The following is an 8,554-nucleotide window of genomic DNA, read 5'->3' as shown; positions in this document are numbered from 1 at the left end:
CATGGGCAGGGAATTTGGCCTAGTGTTTGAGTGCTTGCCTAGCATGCACGAAGACCCAGGTTTGATTCCTCGGTACCATATACATAGAAAAAAGCTGGATGTGGTGCTGTGGCTCAAGTGGTAGAGCTCTAGCCTTGAGAAGTCAAAGGACAGTGCTCAGGCCCTGAGCTCAAACCCAGGACTGGCCAAAAAAAAAACCAAGCAGATCAGGCAAAAACTGAGATGCTTTCAAGACCATCTGTGCACTGTAATTTTCATTGTTCAAGGTAACATTTTGGATATATTTTTAAAATATATTACTTCACAAGCATTGCTACCTTTCTCATGGTTTTTGTCCCCATTTCCTACCCCCACCCCTCCTAATCATCTTGTGGTCCTCCCTTCCCTATTCTATTCCAAAGAAACAATGATACATATATATATATACATATATATATATATATACACACACACACAAATATGGAATGCTTCACGAATTTGGATGTCATCCTTGCATAGGAGCCATGGCAATCTTCCCTGTATCGTTCATTTTGGATATATTTATTCCTAAATGTTTTACTGTTTATACTTGTGTAAACAGATTTGATTCCTGACATTATTTCTAAATTGTAAATTTCTCACATATGTCCACTTAACTTTTATCTAATTATTATATCCCATTATTTCATACTGAACTGTTATTGGCAAGGAGTTTCTAAATCAAAGATAAGGTTAGCTTTGGGAGCCACTGGTGATTGCCTGTCATCCTAGCTCCTCAGGGTGTTAGGTGCTTAGGTTCCACCCTGGCATAGGTAGAGGCTGCTGGAGCACAGTCTCCAGCAAGGCCCCACAGGCTCCAAGTTTCCACTGAATCAGGGGTGCGAGGGGGAGTCCCACCCCCAACACCAGTGTTGGGCACCATGGAGCCACCAGTCTTGTGGTGCCCTCTTATACACTTTTGCTAGCAAACATCTGTATCCGTGGAGATCTGCTTTCTTGTGGAGCTTTCCAGTCTCTCTGGTACAATCTGCTGGTTTCAACATTAGAGCTCCCCGCTCCAGCATCAATGGTGCATCCCCACTCCTCTGTTGGTCCCTCCACACCAACATGGTGGTTAGAAAGTGGCAGGGGTGGGTTGGGTGGTCGTCTACTGGTGTGCACTGGAAGCTGGTATGCAGAGTTCACTTGTCCCTGGACCCTGGGAACTCAGGATCAGATCCTGGCCTCCTCTGCTGCTGATGCTGCAGCAACGAATCCATCTCCTCTGGCTTTGCAGATACTGCTGTAGCCTCGCTGGTACCCAGCTTCCCGGGTCTGGGGCTCCTCACATTCCTTGGCATGGGACTGAGGAAGCAAAGACCTGCTTTACCCCAGTATCTCAGTATCCTCGGCCCTGAAAAGATGTCCATGCTTTCACCACTGCACACTGTTCCACCTACGTCCCATGAGTTTCTTGCTTTTGAAATGCTAGGTCTTGTGTACACACACCCATGTGTAAACCTGAGTGCAATCAGTGCCCACTGTCCTGTGACACATGTCTGCATTGCCTACCAGCGTTGTGGGGAATCCACATTACTATGGATGACACAAAAGTTATTCAAAACTGGCAGTGGTAACACATGCCTGTAATCCTAGCTGCAAGGAGACTTCAGATCTGAGATGTGGCAGGAGAGTCTTTGAGACATTTTTTTATTTTGCTCGTTCTGGGCTTTGAACTTAAAGCCTGAGCACAGGCCTTGGACTGTTCCCTTAGCTCTTTAGCTCAAGGATACTGCCCTACCCCTGGACGCACAGCCCTATTTCTCATTTTCTAGTGATTAACTGGAGATAAGTGTCTCTCCTTCTTGTGCCAGGAGTTTGGCTTAGTGGTAAGAGGCTTGCCAATCATACACGAAGACCAAGGTTCTATTCCTTGGTACCACATACATAGAAAAATGCCAAAATGGTGCTGTGGATGAAGTGGTAGAGCTCTAGCCTGTAGAAAGCCCAAAGACAGTGCTCAGGCCTGGAGTTTCAAGGCCCAGGACTGCCAAAAAAAACGTCTCACATTCTTTAATGCCTAGGCTGGATAGTAGCTAGGATTACAAGTGTCAGCCACTGTACCCAGTTCCATTTTGAATTTGATCAGAGGAAAAAATGCCAGTCTTTGGTGGATTATGCCTATAATCCTCTGCTTAGGAGGCTGAGATCTGAGGATCTCACTGCATTGTGTTTTTATCTCAACTACTTAGAAAGGGTAAAAAGAAAGATTGTGGTCCAAGCTGATCTGATTATACACATAAACCCTACTATAAAAATGAGTAAACAAAAAGAGAAGGGTATGCAGCTCAACTTGTATAGCACCTAACTAGCGTGAGTGATGCCTCGAGTTTAACCACTAGAATAGACAGAAGGGGAGATTGGGAGAAAAGAAAAATGGAGGAGTTATGATATAATCACATGCTGGAGCTATGTGAAACATTAAGTAAAGGGATTACACATGTTTTCTATGAAAAGAGAATGATGATTTTCTAAAAGGCAAATTGTAAAATATGGAATTCAGGTTAAAATACATGTATAAGTGTTGTCTTTCTCTAAAATGATACTTACATGCCTGTTTAGTTTAAAAGCAGTTAATGATTTCAAAACATATAATACAAGAGTGATTAGAAATGAATCATTGTTTTCTCAACACTTTTTTCTGCTACATTCCTTATTTACAAATTTCAAATAGCTATTGTTGATGATATTGGTTATTTGTTAATTTAATCTTTCATCCTGAGTCAATAGTCTATTGTGCTCACTGTTTATGTTTGTGATCTTTCTTTTCCCTTCAGTCTTGGGGATAGAATTCAGGGCCTGGGCACTCAAGGGTAACACACTACCACTTTGATCAACTTTGCCACTTCTGGTTTTTGAGTACTTCACAAGAGGTAAGAGTCTCAAAGTATCTTTTCTGCCTGGGCTGGCTTTGAACCATGATCCTACAGGTGTGAGCCACTGGTGTTTGGCTGAACTCATTTACTTTACCTGTTAGGTCTGTATAACCATAGCCCCCAAATACCCGCAAAGTGAGATGCAAAATTAGTTTTAAGTAAAAATCATCTGAGTGTGCTGTCAGCTTTTATGCTCAAGGCTAGCCACAGTGCCACTACTGGTTTCCTGGTGGTTTATTAGAGATAAGGAGTCTCATGGACTTTCTTGCCCAGACTATCTTTGAACCTTAATCATCAGACCTCAGATTCCTGAGTTGCTAGGATTATAGCACCAATAGTTGAAGAGATATTTTCAGTGTATGTCTTGTGTTTCTTTGTGGAAGATCAGACAAATGTAAGTATATGATATTTTTTCTGGGTTATCCAGTCTGTCTCATTGATTTTTTGGGTCTATTTTTGTGCCAGTACCAGCTTGTTTATGTTAGTATGGCTCTGTAGCATGATGCATTATTTTCACGTGTACTGTGAAAGAGGGATCACTTGATAGTGGTACCTGTCACATGTATGTCAGCATGTCCAGTTCCATGAATACCACTCAGTAACACCTCCTACCCAGTATCTTAGATGATATGATTCCTTTTATTTTATCATCCTAAACTTAAGTGCTAAAAGACTCATAGGGTCACTCAGAGAGTACTTCAGAGGAAGTATCATTATGAGAGGTGAGTTTCATGAATGTAACTTCTCCAGAAATTTCAAGGGAAAAGACATGGAGTGGAAGAGAGAGAATTAACAGTCCTTAGTTTAGGCTAATGTGTGGGCTTGTATCTGAGAATTTAAGAGAAAAACAAATATAAAAAGTATAAAGACAGAAAAAATTGTGAGTACATATATAAAGGAAACTCAATTACAGAGTTACAAGTGCTATCAGAAAAGAACTCACTTGTTACCCAGAATAGCCTAGACTGTTCTCCCAGTTATATTTCTGGAGTAGCTGACAGGCACACCCTACTATGCCCAGTGTTTTCTGTAGAAAATGGGATTTCACAAGGTGTGTTTACCTATGCAGGGCCAGAGGCATGATATTTCTACTCTGATATGTTCCTGATTGCATATAAGAACACATGACATTGATTCAGATACGTCTTTATTTTCCATTAGCCAAGTATGTGTATTTGCTCTGGATGACACCACAAAGTGATTTCAAGGGAAATCTGATATTTCAGTTATAAACACTTAACAATGTCCTCGTTCTAATGTCAGCAAAGTGTGCAGAAAGTCCATGGCAGAGTCAGACAAAATGTTTTGTGCAGGATGAGAGGAATGGTGACAAGGAAGGTATTAATGGAACCTAGGAATGGCTCCTTTCAGCACAGTCCAGGACAGAACCAAGGACTAGCTGCGTAATTCAGGATTCAAAAGACAAGGTATGACTTTTACTTTGTCTGTGTGTACACATTTTGCAGTGGGAAGTGGCATTTGGCCTCCAGTTTGTCTTCAGGTAGGTCTTATGTGAGAAGCAGAATAGGTCATTGGGCCCTGAGCAGTGACCCTATCTCCTTCACAATGGAATGGAACCCGGAACTCTGGTAGCCAGGAATTATAACTGACATTCTGGTCAAGCCAGCTCACTTGGCCTGTGACTCTGGAAGGGGAAAGATATTCTCATGCTGTAGGAGACTGTCAGGAGACGCGGGCCTCAGGAAATTGGGAAATGAGTGTGTCTCTCAAGCCTGCATAGGTTGGAACCGTGCCCAGCCAACAGTTCAACACCTCAGTCTATTTTCCACCAAGAAATCAATGGAAACACAAGGCAGCTCAGGTGAAGTATAATCTAGATACCTTCTTCTTCTGTGCTTTTCTGTGCCAATAATGATAGAATATTTTCTGTATAGTTTTCAGTCTACTCGGTCACAATTTGAAATATGCTCCCATTTCCAAATTAAAAGATACTTTGTCTTTACCCCTTAGAGTGACAATGACTCAGGGGGGACTGTGAATGTACCCTGTAACGTGTTGAGCCTGGAGGCAGGCCCGCTGGAGATACTGATGACCGTGGTCCCTGCCCACCTGAAAGGCGATCTTGTCTTTCTTTGAAACTTTCTGCATAATTATAGACTCTGGGACAATGGAGCAAGTGCTAGCCATTTTGTTAAGAAAGTGACTATTCCTTCCTCAAGCTCAGGGCTACTCAGCCTTTCCTGGCTGGGACTTGGGAATACTCGGCATCTCAGAGCCTGTGTGTTCCCCCCCGGGGTGTTCTATTGGGAATGTGGGATAACACAACTGCACACCTTGTCTGATTTCCTATACCTGGCCACCCAGAACATGTCATTCCCCTCAGAAGCTACAGAAGCCTCAGAAGTCTACTTACTGAAAGGCTATGATCAGAGGCACAAGACCTTGGCACACAAATTCAGTCTTCACATGGATGAAGTCCTATGAAACCAAATTTCCAATTAGTTAAAGTTTCAAAAGCAATCTTGGAGGCCTGTGCAGTAATGTAGACAGAGAACCGATAGGAGGAGGTTGGACTGATGACCCTGTGTCTACTGAACCACCAGGAAAGGAGATATTGGGCGTCCTCATTTACAGATATATGCGCATATTTTTTGGTTCTGATCAGTGCCTTGAATCCAGGACCTGATTTTTTGTCACAGATTTTGGTGGTGCAGAGATGGATTGGTCATCACTTGAGCCACAGCTCCCTTTTGTGCTGTTTGCTGGTTAATGGAGGTAAGTCTCAAGGAAATTTCCTTCACAGGCTGGTGTTGAACTCTGTTCTTTAGAGCACATCCTCCCAAATAGCTAGGATTATAGGCACAAGCCACTGTCACCATGCAGAGCATTTATTTTGGACACATTCGTTCAAACCTCTTCAAATTTTAGAGAAAAGTATAGATTTATCCCACGTGCCTTCTTCTTATGTATTATCAACTGTGATTTAGCCAACCCCATAGATGTCCTCTTAGTTCTGAAAAAGAGAGCCAGAGTGTGACTTTCTCTTCCTCTTCCTCATCAGGTACAAATAGCTCTGGCCTAACTGTAAAGAAGATGAGCAAGTGAAGAATTAAGTGGGCTTTGGGTCCAAAGGAAGAGCAGTCCTTGAAACTGGATCTTTGGACTTTTTGACTCCAAGTGCAAATTTCTCCTTTGTGAATCACCAACTGTGATTTGCAGTACGGGATTGAGGCTTGGGACTTGAGTGAATTTCAGAGCACACACTTGTGGGTGTGCTTCTGGTCTCAGGGATGACAGGGAGGGCTCTGTGCAGAAAGTCTACAATCAGTTTTAAAATTGACTCTCTCGATGAAATTTTGAAGACTTGTACTCTAGAAGTTTCTAGAATTGAGTGGTGAAGATCATTCTGCTTGTAGGAGTGTCTATTTCTCTCACAAGTTGCATGTGTGCATCTAAGATGCAGCCTCTACATGGGAGTCGAGTGAGATAGGGGCTTTAGTGGGGAGGTTCTGAGGATAGGGAGGGTGGCTGCTCACTCTCCTGTCACCAATCAACTGAGGGACATCTAGGTTGGTTCCATATGTTTGCTCTGGGAAATAGTGCTGCAATGAACATTGTTGTGCTAGTGGATTTAGTGTGTCCTTGTTTCTGGATGACTGGGTAAATGCCAAGTAGTGGAATTGCTGGATCATAGGGGAGCTCTATGTTTAGAATTTTGAGGAACTGTCATACTGCTTTCCATAGTGGTTGAATGAGTTTTCACTCCCACCAAAAGTGTAGTAGTGATCCCTACTGACCACATCCCCTCCCACATCTGTTGTTATTAGTTTTCTTGATCCTGGCCATTCTAACTGTAGTGAGGTGGAATCTTAGAGGAATCTTACAGCCAACAAAATAGAATGGAAGAAAGATAGCCTCTTCAACAAATGGTGCTGCCAGAACTGGTTAAGCACCTGCAGAAAACTAAAGTTGGATCCTTTTTTGTCACCCTGCACTAGAATTAACTCCAAATGGATCAAAGACCTGGAGGTAAAAGCCGATACACTGAAAATTTTACAAGAAGTAGTAGGACATACAGTAGACCTCCTTGGCACAGGTTGAAACTTTCTCAGTAAGGACAAAGAATCACAATAAATCAGAGAAAGGCTGGATAAGTGGGACTGCATTAAACTGCAGAGCCTTTGTATGGCAAAGGACATAGCTAGTAAACTAATTAGGAAGCCTACAGAGTGGGAGAAGATCTTCACCGACCATACAACGGACAAAGGCCTCATATCTAAAATATATCAACAGGTCAAAAAATTAAATCAATCCCAAACTAATCTCCAAAGTAAATTGATAACCTTATGCTTAGTACCCATTTCCCTCCACCCTACCCGCACCTCTCATCTTGTTTTCCCCCCTTCCTTGTCCAATTTCAAATAACCAAATACAAATATATCCAATGTATCAGATAACAAAGTGAAATACTGTAACAATATGAGATAACCAAGGGACAGCAAAAGTAATGAGAGATAACATAGTATATTAAGGACAAAAAATCACTCATTACTTGGCTTTTGTTTCTATATCCTAGAGGTCCTTTCATTTCGCATCATACTGTATGGCCTTATGTATATATGTTTTGCTCTATTGCAAATCTCTCACCTATGGACAGATCAACCAGGCAAAAACTCAACAGAGAATCCTTAGAATTCAACAACTGTATAGACCAACTAGATCTAACACATATCTGCATATTATTTCATCCAGCAACAACGCAATATATGTTTTTTCAACAGCACATGGAACATTTTCCAAAATTGACCACATATTAGGGCATAAAACAAACCTAGGCAGATTCAGAAACACTGAAATTATTCCCTGCACTTTCTCCGACCACAAAGGCATCAAATTGTAACTGAACAATCTCCACCAACGAAAACCCTGTAATTCATGGAGATTGATCAACACATTGTTGAATCACCAATGGGTCATCGAGGAGATCAGAACAGAAATCCAACAGTTTTTGAAATTTAACAAAAAGGAGCATACAAAATACCAGCTCCTTTGGGACATAGAAAGGCAGTACTCAGAGGAAAATTTATAGCTCTGAGTGCCTACAATAACAAATTGGAAAATTCGCATACCAACAATTTAATGTGTCACCTTAAGCACCTGGAAAAAGAGCAACAAACCAACCCTAATCCCAGTAGAAGGAAGCAAATTATTAAAATCAAAGCAGAATTAAATGAATTGGAGTGCAAAAAAACTATAGAAAGAATCAAGAAACAAGGAGTTGGTTCTTTGAAAAAATTAACAAAATTAACACACCCTTAGCAAATCTTATCCAAAAAAAAAGAAGGGAGCATACCGAAATAAGCAAAATCACAGATGAGAATGGTAATATCAGGACAGAAATTAACAAGATCCTGATCATCACGAGGAAATACTTTTCAAACCTTTATTCCAACAAATTGGAGAATGTAGAAGAAATGGATGAATTTCTAATTAATATTAACATAAACACATGGAACCAAAAAGACCTAACCCAAATAAACAGGCCTATTTCAAGCACTGAAATAGAAATGGAAATAAGAGACCTTCCACCTAAGAAAACCCTAGGGCCAAATGGATTCACAGCTGAATTCTATAAGGTCTTCAAAGCAGAGCTCACACCAATACTCCTCAAGCTCTTCAACGAAATTGAAAACCAAGGC

At 41.4% G+C, this 8,554-nt stretch overlaps 1 pseudogene; it reads right to left on the bottom strand.

The window, feature by feature from the left end:
- Positions 1 to 453: 453 nt before the first annotated feature.
- On the bottom strand, positions 454 to 552 carry LOC150039639 (U6 spliceosomal RNA; annotated as a pseudogene).
- Positions 553 to 8,554: the final 8,002 nt, after the last annotated feature.

This window comes from Megascapheus bottae, unplaced genomic scaffold (genome assembly GCF_031878675.1).
Source record: "Megascapheus bottae isolate mThoBot1 unplaced genomic scaffold, mThoBot2.hap1 HAP1_SCAFFOLD_90, whole genome shotgun sequence".
Classification (NCBI taxonomy): domain Eukaryota; kingdom Metazoa; phylum Chordata; class Mammalia; order Rodentia; family Geomyidae; genus Megascapheus; species Megascapheus bottae.
The sequence above is the reverse complement of the archived record's forward strand: the minus strand, read 5'-3'. Positions and strand labels throughout refer to the sequence as shown.